Raw genomic sequence first — 14,357 nt, 5'->3', positions numbered from 1 at the left:
TTATTTATTTTTATTTTTATTTTTTTATTCACAATGTTGTTGCAGGTACAGCACACGTCCTCCACCATGTTTACATCAAATACATGTCATAAACGTTTACATCGCCATGCCAACTTGCTACAGTTATCAATAGTTTGCAATGCTTCCCCTGCATATTGGGGTATTCTGATTGGTCCAATATTTTAGAACTGACATTGCTGAGCGGTGCTGCATTTAAAAGTTGAAATTATTTTTACTTGACACAGCATCAAGGTGGTAAATGGAGCAGCTTGAAGTGTACATAAGAAGTAGACCTGCTCCCTCTATCAAAATTGAGAGGTTGAGGGCATAGGTGGAGCATTTGTAAGGCTGGGGAAGACTTAGCCATGGGGACTTGGGGCAAAAATGCCACTAAACAAACTCCACAAACAAACTAAATCGGTAACACTTTAGAAATAGGTAAAACTTGTCAACTATTAACTACGACATTTCTATCAATAAATTCTTAATTTGCTGCTTATTAATAGTTAGTAAGGTACTTGTTAGGTTTAGGTATTGGGTAAGATTAGGGATGTAGAATAAAGTCAAGTAGAGTAAGGCATTAATATGTTCTTAACATTCTAGTACTATGCATGCTAAGCAACTAATAGGTGTTACAGTACCTATTCTAAAGTGTAACCTTCAGTCCCAATAATCATATTTGATTAGCCTACATGACACCTATGTCAGGTTGTTGCCTAAAAATATGGGTTTATGATTGTAATACATTTGGCGGCTTTTAGCCTTACCCTTGAGTTGGTTCAGGCTTTGCCTATAGTCAAGGGTCTGTTCATATAAACTACACTAAGTGGAACACACTTCAAAATAGGGGAGGGGATTCTTCTGAGGGGAAGTGTTTGAGGAAGTTCACTAGTGTGTGTCTAAAATGAAGTGGAGTCCAGCCATGGTCCCCTTCCACCCTTAACTCCCTCTGGCTTACTGGCTACACCCCCAAACTCTCACTATTGGTTGAGCAGGAAAGATTTACAGATCTGAGCAGACTACTCTAAATGTTTTGATGGTGCATAGGTGGCTCAATGTTTACACTTTTTGATGAGATAAATGCACGAATGGCATACTTGCAGTAGTCAGTGAACAATAAACAAGGTTAAAAGGTCTATATGTAGAATTCAGAAACCCTCGTTATTACCTGTGGCCGTTAAGTCAAGTGCAGCCTGCAACTTATTTTCACATGCTTGCATTCGTAAGCATTTAACATACAAGGGACTGAACATTGATTCAGCATCCCAATTGTCATTCTTTGATTAGAAGTAAAAAGAAGTCAGAAATGCTTTTGCAGCAATTTACTGTTAACGGACATATAGATGTAATCCACACTGTAGCATTTAGATTAATATTTGAATATGTGTGTTTAAAAAGGCAGCGAGATTATAGTTTATAGAGTTTTCAGTATGGATATTTTTCTTAGACAAACACATTAATTTACTTCAGGAGGCCTTTATTAACCCCCTGGAGCCGTGTTGGGCACTTTTTTTTTAAATAATGGATTGGTGGAATTCTACCTTTTTAACTATTCATAAGCAGCAAATTAGATGTTTTTTGATGAAAAGTTCATAGTCATTACTTATTTAATAGTGAAAACTGGTTCCCAAACTAACTGTGATTATTTGAGACTATGGACTATATAGATTTGGCTTTGTGAGAATTTTGACTATAAAAATCTTTCAAACTTCACATAAGCAAGGTGGAGAGTGATATACTAGCTCTAAAGATGTTATATATATATATAATAAATACATGAATAAATAAAAAAATAAAAAAAAAACTTCACAGGTTGTCTGTATAATACCAGGACTTGTGCTTATGGCAGGAATAAACACTGTGTTAATTGTATTGAATGAGACTTTTGGACTATTAGAATTTGTATTGATGAGATCTAAGAAATATTTAATCTTTAACTGCCTTATTATATTTAATCATGCTGTCTTGTAGGAAAAGCTTATGAAAGCTACAGTTTGTCTTTCAACTTTCCCATGTGTGTTTGCTCACAAAGGCACAGTTGAAGTGTGTGCAGAGCTTTAATCCCATCTTTAAAGAAACTGCTATTTTGAAGCATTTGTGATCCAGAAATCAAGTCAAGGCCAAAGTGCAAAACCTTTCTCTGTTTAGTCTTTTTTATAGTTCAACCAGTTGTTGTCCTTTTCCCAGACTCACTAACATCCTAATAAAATGCAACTTCCAAAAATAATAACAAAAATGTTGCACTGAAACAGGAATTATGATTTCCAGATGTCCGAAATATTGTAGTTAAAATGCAATTAATGTGTTTTGAGAAAATTACTGCTGTTCTTCACATTATGTTTTTGATTTACATGAAATCTGTTTTAGTTGATTCAAACTGTCATCCTTTGTCATCATTGACTCATTAAATTATATAAAATGTGAATTGTACATTACATGATCAGATATAATCAGTTATATATTAAAAAAGACATTTCCTCTAAAGTAGATTCATTTTGTAGCTAATTTATTTTTGTAGCATGCAGCGTAGTTAACTACTGGTTTGTAAAAATAACTCTATTTCAGTTGTAGTCATCTTTGGAATATTTTGTTAGCATTGATAAATACATTCTACCTTCCAAATTGTCCTGTCTATACAGTTTAATTTATAAATAAATCTGCAGTTTTTCATTCATATTAAAAGTTTCTCCCCATTTGCACAAGGAACCGTCAAAACTTGAGAAAGACATGCAGTCCCAGGAGTCTCATTAAAGGACTGGTGAGAAGACACTTTTCAACCAATTGCCCTCAACAGCTTTTTGTCTTGGACAGTGAGCCAAATCTATTCATATTTAAGGATTGTGTCCATACATATATATATATATATATATATATATATATACATTTATAAATTTAGCAAACACTTTTATCCAAAGCGACTTACAGATGAAGACAGTGGAAGCAATCAAAAACAAAAAGAGCAATGCTATATAAGTGCTATAGCAAGTCTCAGATAGGTTAACACAGTACACGTAGCATAATATAATATAATAAAAAAAAGAAAACAGATAGAATAATAAAAAAGAATAGAGCAAGCTAGTTAGAGGTCTTTACACATACACACACATATATAATTGCATAATAAATGAAAAGAAAAATAGAATACAAAAAGATTAGAAAGGTAGTTAGATTTTTTAAGAATAGAATTTGAATAGTGAGTGTTAAAGTTAGAGGGTCAAATAAAGATGGAAGTGATGTGTTTTAAGCCGATTCTTGAAGATGGCTAAGGACTTGGGGAGGTCATTCCACCAGGAGGGAACATTTAATTTAAAACTCCGTAAAAGAGACTTTGTGCTTCTTTGGGATGCCACAATCAAGCGACGTTCACTTGCAGAATGCAAGCTTCTAGATGGCACATAAGTGTGAAGTAACAAATTTAGGTAAATGGGTGCAGAGCCAATGGCAGTTTTGTAGGCAAACATCAATGCCAATATATACTGTACATACATACACATACACACACACAATAAAATAAAATAAATACAACTAGAAAATAACTATATGACGATTTTTACCTTTAAAGTGATATAACATTACATATTGTGATGCATATTTTTATTGTATTGTCCACAAATAAAATGTAAAGCCTGGAGCTACAGTTTGAGCTTATCAAATATGAAGGAGAGTGACAGAATAGCCATGCGTCAGCATGACCTGGTTTTATGAAGGGAAATTACTGCATACTTTATGTTTGGAAAATAACTAAACACAATGAGATTTTGGAAAAGCTTTTAGTACTGGCAATGTGTGGTTCCTGCAACAGGCATTCAAGATTAGAACACAAAAATCTGAAAGACTAGTCTTCTTCCTGAGCATTAGCATCATTCTGGCTGTCTTTATTATATAAAATGAACTTCCTGTTGCCCATTGGCTGCAAAATTCCATTACATCAGCACTCGTGACTCAGTCTGACTCAAATTGCCTCTCTTGTCAAGATGAACTGACATTACTCTTACCCTCTCAGTTACGCTCTTGTTCCTCCATTCCTTATCTGAAGAATGATATTAATGGAGTCTTGGTGGCAAACAAATCTGTTTTTGTTTTTTTTGGTTTGTTTATTTTAACAAATGTTTAAATGAATGAAGCATTCTCAATCACACATAATTCAAAGGCAACAACATAAATAAATAGCCCACTGTAAGGGAGCAATTTATTGGTTGGACCTACTGAACAATTCATCCTTTTCCTTTTTCCTTTTTTTAAGTTGTCATAGTCTCTAGCTTGAGTGCCCATGAGCTCTGCTAGAAGGCACCCCACCCTGTACCCTTTACCATTTCCGGTTTGACGATAATATTGACGATAAATTCCCGATGGTTAGTATTACCGTTTCATCTTTTAATTATCATTAAAATGGTATTAGATTATCACGTTTTGAACAACTCACGATAAATAAATACTGTCCAGCATAAAGCACAGATTTCAGTAACAGTCTCACGTGTGCATAAGAATTTTCCATAAGAATTATATTTACATTCAATCTGTGTCCAGTGTCTGTCAGCCTAAAAATGGACCAAATTTGCATGCCCTGCTGTAAATTTTGACCGGTTGATGAAAAACAAGCTTATGTGGATTCTACACATTTAAACAGTTCAGGTAAGTTATCTAGAATTATTTATGGAGCAGATGAAATACATATAATAATTTACTAATCAACTATCATTTTTACATATCTTTTCTTTACTTAAAGGCTGAAATGTGAGGTTTACCTTTCCATGAAACGTTTTCAAAGCTTTATTTGAACATTTTCATTAGATATCTTAACCAAGCTTTAGGAAAGCTGTAAATGTCATTGTCCCTCCACCTTAACTCGAATAGGTTATACACCCTGTAATGGCAGCTGCACCTGTTTTATATTATTCTGAAGGCTGAATAAGGGTTTGTTTACGGGTGGTGATATGTTCCATATGGCAAATCCCAGTTTCCTGTCTCATTTCTGTCCCCTCCTTCCCTCTCTTTTTCTTGTTCTCATTATGGTAATACCTCTCATTAGTGTGACTTATGGGTATTGACCAAGCTCTTTGCAATTACAGCAGTGTCTCTGAAATTAACTTGAGAGCTGGGGCCCATGACCCAGTTCAGCGGACACTACAGGCCTCCAATTTCAATGAACTGGTTACAATGTTAATGGTTCATTCTTTTATGGGGGTCAATGAAGCAACAGATTATAAATAGTGTTGGTTCACAATGCCTTTTTAATAGGAGTTGTAGCTATTTATATATATATAAATTATGAGTGCTGCTTGTGCCAAAGTTGCTGCTGTAAGTTGCAGGCAAAGTGCTAAAGTTTTTTTATGTATTTATTTATTTTTATTTTACACATATTTATTCAATGGGTTTTAGATTTTCTTCTCTACCTTCAATGCCAGCTTTACATTTACACATACTAAAGTATCTTACCAACTGCATAGTCCAGGGGTTTTCAAATGGTTTCCAAGGGCCTGCAATACAATACAATACAATTAAAAGTGAATCATCTTAAAACATTTTCATGCATTATTAGGGTTGTCAAATTTCACATGCTAACTAAGATATTAATTAAATATTACATTTAATAGTTTCTGATGATTATTAGATTGCCTAAGTACAATGACAACACAAAAGATATTCTGATCTCCGTTGCTTTTTAGGTAACCTTTATTGTAAAGCACCTTGGATCAACAATGGTTGTGTTAATGTTGTGCTCTATAAATGAATTGACTTGAATTGACTTTAATTTAAAACTATTATTTATTTTAAAATAATATCATCCCCATAATCACAAAAGGAGGTCCTTGATACCAAAAAGTTTGAAAACCCCTTACATAGTGTATAGTCATCAGTTGACCAAATAGGTTTTATTGAAAAACGACCATATGGAATGATGTTACCTATTGTTGGAGTTTATAGAAACGCATTTATCTTTGAGTAATAAATTACACCCTGTGACTGGATGGAAACAGTTTCATTAAAGTAGCTCAGTGGGGATAAAACACTTTAAAGTGTAATTTACTGAGCTCTCACCTCACCATGCTGAGGCACTGAACTGCATCAGAATGAATTTTGACTCGCTGAGGCAAATGAGTCTCTAGTGCAAAGCTCAATTCAGATCGCGAATGTGTTCAGAAGAGGAGGGAAGTTTTGTGCTGAACTTGCAGACAAACGTTAAGGTTGGGGAAAAGTAGGCCATTATAATAACTGAGCACCAGATGGTGAAGACATAAATCAAACCACTTAAATGGAAATGTAAATAGAGACAGGAATGACTCACAAGGGCGAAATGTAAAGGCCAACAGAAAATAGAGATTTTTTGTTTTTGTGTATAGGTACCAGACTATCACTCACCACAAATACAATATGAACCAAATTATGTTACTATAATTGGAAGTCAAATCAAGTAAGTTAAGTAAAAAAATATTTTAAAAAACGTCTATATTTTACCTGTAGGTTGCAAACTGCATACAATGTTACTAGCTCAGCATATAAAGTTCACAGATTTTGATCATGCATCTTGGTGTTGAGGATTTTAAAAGGGAGCTGCTACAAAAGTCAAAAAAGTCATTATGTAGTGACTTTTTTAAAGTCATCTGAAAACTTTTTTTATCCTGCAATGTCACTTTATCTCATAATACGATTTGAGTGAGATGAGTGCTGGATGTTTTAGCAGATAAACTCTAGCAAACCTAATGAAATGAAAACATTCTTATTTGTTATGTTACGTGCCACGCCCATCGAGTGCGACACCGAAGAAAAGGGTTAAATCATTGAATGTAAATACAAACTGGCAGCACTGACTTTCAGAAAAGGCCTAATCTACTTACAATTCTTTAAATTAAACTAGACAACTGTGGCGAGTGGGGCGGGGCCGAGAGGCGTGGGAACGAGGAGTGAGGCCAGGTGTAGTGATTGGTGATGAGCTACACCTGAGCCCCACCGCTAGTATCGAGTCCCACGTAGGAGATGGAAGGATATAAAACTGGAGTGACGACCGTGAAGGACCAGGCCTGGGACATATTTTATGTTTTGGTTTTTATTTGCGCGCACCAGTCGTCCTCGAGGGGCTGGTGCGCCATTTTGTATTTATTTTGTGATTATTAAAATGTATTTTGATTGTGCGCCGGTTCCCGCCTCCTTCTTCCCGATGTATATGGAGTTGTATATTGGTACAGTGGTGCCGAAGCCCGGGAGAAGGAGGGACGCGCTGCTGAAGATCCCTCGCCGCTGTGGTGAATCCGCGGTGCCCTCGAGCTGGCGAGGTATGTGCCGCCATTGACGCTCGAGGCGGTGGGCTGGAGCGAGTTGCCGGGGACGGGCGAGCTCGCTGCCGACCGCCCACGACAAGGAGGGGCGGCTGCCGCCCGTGAGGGAGCGGAGGAGTCGGCGCCGTTCGCCAGGGGGCCGGAGCCTGCCGCCTCCGTGACGGAATCCGGAGGGGCAGGGAACGGGGGACTCCTGCCGCTGCCCAAAATCGGAGGAGCCGTCGCCGTCCACCGGGCGGCGGAGGAGTGTCGTGCCGTCCGCCGAGGGCCGTCCAGTGCCACCGCCGGGCACCGCGGAGGAGATCACCCAGCCGGTGGAGGGCCGAGCAGCAGTGCGTCTGGGAACCGGATTTTTTTTTTTTTTTTTTTTTTCCCTCTCTCCCCTCTCTCGTCCCTGTCGCTCCTCCTTCCATCTCCTTTTCTCTCGCCTCGTCTGTCCTACCCCCAGGTTCCCGCAGGTCCCCGTGAGCGGTCTCCCCCGGAGGGAAGGGGGGGGGGGGGGGGGGGGGAGTAGAGCGCAGTCTCGGGAGTACCCCCCGGCCTGCGAGGGGCGATGGGGGTATGTGGCGAGTGGGGCGGGGCCGAGAGGCATGGGAACGAGGAGTGAGGCCAGGTGTAGTGATTGGAGATGAGCTACACCTGAGCCCCACCGCTAGTATCGAGTCCCACGTAGGAGATGGAAGGATATAAAACTGGAGTGACGACCGTGAAGGACGAGAGAGGACCAGGCCTGGGACATATTTTATGTTTTGGTTTTTATTTGCGCGCACCAGTCGTCCGCGAGGGGCTGGTGCGCCGTTTTGTATTTATTTTGTGATTATTAAAATGTATTTTGATTGTGCGCCGGTTCCCGCCTCCTTCTTCCCGATGTATATGGAGTTGTATATTGTTACAACAACTTTCTTACGCGACTTTTAATAGTTAAAAAGTAGAATACAAAGTAACCCTTAGATACGTAAACTCTAGCGATTTCTGGTGCTAATTTAGATATTATCAGAAGACTGTTAATTGCCCTATAATTATTCAATTTTGATTTATCACCAGATTTATGAATTGGGATAACTGTAGCCACCATCCAAGCAGATGGAACAACTGCTTGCCAAATGGACAAATTTACCATATGTGTTATTGGGTGTACTAGTGAATAACTGTATTTATATTATATTTTATATTTTAATTTTCTATAATAATCACAACCTTTTCTATTTTTTCGCTTAAGAGGACCTTACTCCAATCATTAACTTTCAAAGCTATTTCAAAGTTTTGTTTCTGATTTTAAGAGACTCTTATTACAGTGTAATTTAATTAATTTATATATATTCAATATTCATATCAATTTCATCATGATCAGGCAGCTCTGTCTTCATACATTTAATTGTTCCGTCATCTTACACATTTATGGATTTAGCATTTATATATCCTACTTCTTGCTTGTTTCCTAATCTAGTTGTGAAATAAACCAGGCAGTATATATTATGAATATTTCTGGTTCTTTGATGAATTGCTTTGATGAAGACACTTTGGATAAAAGTGTTTGATAAATGCACAGAATGTGTTAGCGTGTGTGTGTGTGTGTGTGTGTGTGTGTGTTATATGTTATCATGCCAAGATGTCAGTACATCCTTAATGTTAAAGAACTTCCCTGGCAGGAATATGAGAACATTGTTTATGGTAAATGTTTACTCAGATCCAGTGTGTATAACATTGATCTGTGCTTTGACAATTATTCAGCAAAAGTGCCACTAGGGAGTATTTCACATCTAGTCTGTTTTGGTTTGTCTCTTAATATAGAACAGTCCCAGCATGTGGTGTTGGTTTAATTTGTACATGTATCGTGTAATCACATCACAGAAATGTTTCCCACGCTGGACCTTAGTCGAGATAGCTCCATATTTCATTTCTCTAAGTCTCTCACAGCCTTATTTTTATATGGGCAAAATTCAGTATGCCATTAACCTGACTAAGGTCTATTAGAGATACTTGATCAGACAAAATGTGCCTTACGTGACACTCAAGTACCAATAAGGTCTGTTCTCATGTGTCAAGAAAGCACAGTTAAGCTTCTAGTTCCCATATTTGATGTGCGCTACTGTATATGTGCATGGATTAATATTTATATGTGAACACATTCTAAATTAAATCTGATCATCATATACAGTAAAGCGATCATATCTTTTCAGAACAATTTGACTACATTGCTCAATTCATATAAATTACTTTCAGAATATGTTTCTAAGCTTTGTGAAGTTTGAAAAAGGTTAATTGCATAGACTTTCAATGGGTGGACAAAAATGATTAGAGAATGGAAAAAAACTCATCAAGAATAGTTTTTTTTTTTTTTTTTTTTTTTTATTATGGAAAAAAAAATACTTTAAATGAATATACTTATGAACTTAATATTATATTTTTGGATACTTAATTGCATGTTATGAGTATAATGATGACATAAGTAATTTTGGGTGGGGGGGGGGGTAATTATCATTTTAAATATTTGCATTATTTGCCATTGTGTTGAATTATGAATTCACCAAGCAGAAAATTCATTCACTTAATAATCTCCTTTTGTGTTCCGCTGGTGAAAATAAATAAATAAATAAAAAACCCACAAAAGTCATACATTATAATATGACATGAGGGTGAGTAAATGGAAGAATCAGTTTTTTGTTTTCCTTCCTTCTGTTTTAAACAATGCTGAGTCTCTGCTCATGACGTCCCACAGCATGACGCTTCCTCCAGCAATCGTCATTGCAGATATGCTGCTTTAAGGTTTGTGAGCACTGTTAGATTTGCACCATCACTTTGGATTTTGTCTAAAAAGCAGCAGCCGCTGGATGACTGTTGCTGGGTAACTGGTCATTGACAAAGAGCAGCCATGCCAACACATGCTTCTATTGTGTAAAAAAAATGAGACTTTAAAAAGAGTTGTTTTATTATCTATTTTCAGTTGTTATATATTTTCTGACACTTAATTGCATGTTATTTATGTTATTTAAACGGAAATGTATTATGGTTGAAATATGTATTAAATGTCACGCTATCAGTCTCTGTTTCCTGGGTGTCCCCTAGTGAGCGCACTTCTCCTTAGGCACTTCACCATAGGCACTTTAATTCCGCTTGTCTGGTCATGTCGTCACAGTAATTGCACTCCAATTAGATCGCACAGGTGTTGACTATCCTTAGTCATTAGTCTCCCTATATAGAGCTGTCTTTCTCTGTCGTCTTTATGGAGTCCTTACCCTATGTGTCTCATGCTCTCGTTTCCCCAGACTTCCTCTACCTTCTCGTTCTTCCGAGTTCCCCGTTTCATCCGGTTCCCTTTTTGTTTGGTTTGTCTCTCAAGACAGTTTTATTTTGTATTTAACCTGTTTGTGCAATAAACCTTACCTGCTATTGGATCTTACCCTTTCCTTGTGTTTTTCCCTTAACCCAACCGTGACAGAAGGACTCCATCATGCCTAGATCCAGCGGTGTGAGATTTCAAATCTGTTCCCCAGCCACCATGGAGGAACGGAGGAGGAGATTCCGGAACTTAACCACCCTTCATCAAAAGGGAAGCGAGGTGGGTGGCCTGGCGCAATTGTTTTGGACTTTGGCAGTCGGGTTAGGTTACAATGATGCAGCACTTAAAGATTTGTTTAATAATTGCCTGGATGATCCTTTACCTCAATGGGAGATGAAGGGGTTAGAGATCCTGGACTTTTGGGGGTTTACCAAATACCTGCACCATCGTGCTCAGTGGGATGCAACAACCACACCAGAAGTTCCAGACAAGACTGCCACCTGCCCAGCGCCACCGCACAAGATGGCCGCCAGCCCAGCGCCACAGTACAAGATGGCCGCCAGCCCAGCGCCACAGCACAAGATGGCCGCCAGCCCAGCGCCACAGCACAAGATGGCCGCCAGCCTAGCACCACAGCACAGGATTGTCGCCAGCCCAGAGCCACAGCTTAAGATGGACGACTCAACGCCTGAGTCTCCAGACAAGGTGCCGCCGACTCGCCATCGTGGAGGACGGAGGAGGAGGAGACAGGCGTCGACCGTCCCTCAAGGCCTGGAGAAAGTCCCAGAGGCCGAGGCTGTTCCCGAGGCGGAGCCCGATGCAGTTCCCGAGGCGGAGCCCGATGCAGTTCCCGAGGCGGAGCCCGATGCAGTTCCCGAGGCGGAGCCCGATGCAGTTCCCGAGGCGGAGCCCGATGCAGTTCCCGAGGCGGAGCCCGATGCAGTTCCCGAGGCGGAGCCCGATGCAGTTCCCGAGGCGGAGCCCGATGCAGTTCCCGAGGCGGAGCCCGAGGCGGTGCCCAATGCCGAGGCGGTGCCCGACGCTGTTCCAGAGGCCGATACCGATGCTGTTCCCGAGGCGGTGCCCGAGGTGGTGCCCAATGCCGAGGCGGTGCCCGATGCAGTTCCCGAGGAGGTGCCCGATGCCGAGGCGGTGCCCGATGCTGTTCCAGAGGCCGATGCGGTGCCCGATGCCGAGGCGGAGCCCGATGCTGTTCCCGAGGCCGATGCTGTTCCCGAGGCGGTGCCCGATGCCGAGGCGGTGCCCGATGCTGTTGCCGATGCAGTTCCCGAGGCGGTGCCCGATGCCGAGGCGGTGCCCGATGCCGAGGCGGTGCCCGATGCCGAGGCGGTGCCCGATGCTGTTCCCGATGCCGATGCAGTTCCCGAGGCGGTGCCCGATGCCGAGGCGGTGCCCGATGCTGATGCCGATGCAGTTCCCGAGGCGGTGCCCGATGCCGAGGCGGTGCCCGATGCCGAGGCCGATGCTGTTCCCGAGGCCGATGCTGTTCCCGAGGCGGTGCCCGATGCTGTTCCCGATGCAGTTCCCGAGGCGGATGCAGTTCCCGAGGCGGTGCCCGATGCCGAGGCGGAGCCCGATGCAGTTCCCGATGCCGATGCAGTTCCCGAGGCGGTGCCCGATGCCGAGGCGGTGCCCGATGCCGATGCGGTGCCCGATGCCGAGGCGGAGCCCGATGCTGTTCCAGAGGCCGATGCCGATGCTGTTCCCGAGGCGGTGCCCGATGCCGAGGCGGTGCCCGATGCTGTTCCAGAGGCCGAGGCGGTGCCCGATGCCGAGGCGGTGCCCGATGCTGTTCCAGAGGCCGAGGCGGTGCCCGATGCCGAGGCGGTGCCCGATGCTGTTCCAGAGGCCGATGCGGTGCCCGATGCCGAGGCGGTGCCCGATGCTGTTCCAGAGGCCGATGCGGTGCCCGATGCCGAGGCGGTGCCCGATGCCGAGGCGGTGCCCGATGCTGTTCCAGAGGCCGATGCGGTGCCCGATGCCGAGGCGGTGCCCGATGCCGAGGCGGTGCCCGATGCCGAGGCGGTGCCCGATGCCGAGGCGGTGCCCGATGCTGTTCCAGAGGCCGAGGCGGTGCCCGATGCCGAGGCGGTGCCCGATGCTGTTCCAGAGGCCGAGGCGGTGCCCGATGCTGTTCCAGAGGCCGAGGCGGTGCCCGATGCCGAGGCGGTGCCCGATGCCAAGGCGGTGCCCGATGCTGTTCCAGAGGCCGATGCGGTGCCCGATGCCGAGGCGGAGCCCGATGCTGTTCCAGAGGTCGAGGCCGATGCTGTTCCCGAGGCCGATGCTGTGCCCGAGGCTGTTCCAGAGGCCGATGCCGAGGCGGTGCCCGATGCCGAGGCGGTGCCCGATGCTGTTCCAGAGGCCGACGCGGTGCCCGATGCCGAGGCGGAGCCCGATGCTGTTCCCGAGGCCGATGCTGTTGCCGAGGCGGTGCCCGATGCTGATGCGGTGCCCGATGCCGAGGCGGAGCCCGATGCTATTCCAGAGGCCGATGCCGATGCTGTTCCCGATGCAGTTCCCGATGCAGTTCCCGAGGCGGTGCCCGATGCCGAGGCGGTGCCCGATGCTGTTCCAGAGGCCGATGCGGTGCCCGATGCCGAGGCGGTGCCCGATGCTGTTCCAGAGGCCGATGCTGTTCCCGAGGCGGTGCCCGAGGCGGTGCCCGAGGCTGTTCCAGAGGCCGATGCCGAGGCGGTGCCCGATGCCGAGGCGGTGCCCAAGGCCGTTCCAGAGGCCGACGCGGTGCCCGATGCTGTTCCCGAGGCCGAGGCGGTGCCCGAGGCCGTTCCAGAGGCCGATGCCGAGGCGGTGCCCGAGGCGGTGCCCGATGCTGTTCCGGAGGCCGAGGCGGTGCCCAAGGCCGAGGCGGTGTCCGTTGCGGTTCCGGAGACCGAGGCGGGGCCCGAAACCTTTCCCGATGCGGTGCCCGAGACCACTTCGCCCTGGGGGACTCCCACGGTGACCATGAGGACGTGGTGGTCATCCGCTCCGTCCTGGGGGACTCCGGCGGTGACCAAGAGGACGTGGTGGTCATCCGCTCCGCCCTGGGGGACTTCGGCCGCGACCACGTGGAGGTGGTGGCCTTCCGCTCCGTCCTGGGGGGGCTTCTGCTTTGACCACATGGGGGTGATGGCCCTCTGTTCCGCCCGGGTGGGCATCACCTAATGTCCTCCATTTACCAATGTTTTTGTTTTCATTTGTTTTTTGTTTTTTCTATTTTCCTCCGTTGGACCTGGCCCTCCGTCCCTCCCCTCTTTCCTTCCGCCGGTCCACCACCCTCCTGGACTCCTTGTTTTGTGTTACACCTTCCTGTCTCTACCTTTCCATCACGTCTGGTTGTTCCGTCTCTTTTCTTCCATTTTACCTGGTTGTCCTGTCTTTGTCTCTGTCTCTCCATTCCACCTGGTTGTTTGTCTCTGTTTTCTGACCCTCCGTCCCTCCCCCTAGTCCGCCTCCGCTTCACCTCCCTCCTACCTCTTTTTCTGTTGGGTTTTCCGGGGTTTCAGGTGGAGCATCTGGTAGCTGCTCCGTAGGGGAGGGGGTAATGTCACGCTATCAGTCTCTGTTTCCTGGGTGTCCCCTAGTGAGCGCACTTCTCCTTAGGCACTTCACCATAGGCACTTTAATTCCGCTTGTCTGGTCATGTCGTCACAGTAATTGCACTCCAATTAGATCGCACAGGTGTTGACTATCCTTAGTCATTAGTCTCCCTATATAGAGCTGTCTTTCTCTGTCGTCTTTATGGAGTCCTTACCCTATGTGTCTCATGCTCTCGTTTC

This window comes from Carassius auratus, chromosome 46 (genome assembly GCF_003368295.1).
Source record: "Carassius auratus strain Wakin chromosome 46, ASM336829v1, whole genome shotgun sequence".
NCBI classification, from domain to species: Eukaryota; Metazoa; Chordata; class Actinopteri; order Cypriniformes; family Cyprinidae; genus Carassius; species Carassius auratus.
The sequence above is the reverse complement of the archived record's forward strand: the minus strand, read 5'-3'. Positions refer to the sequence as shown.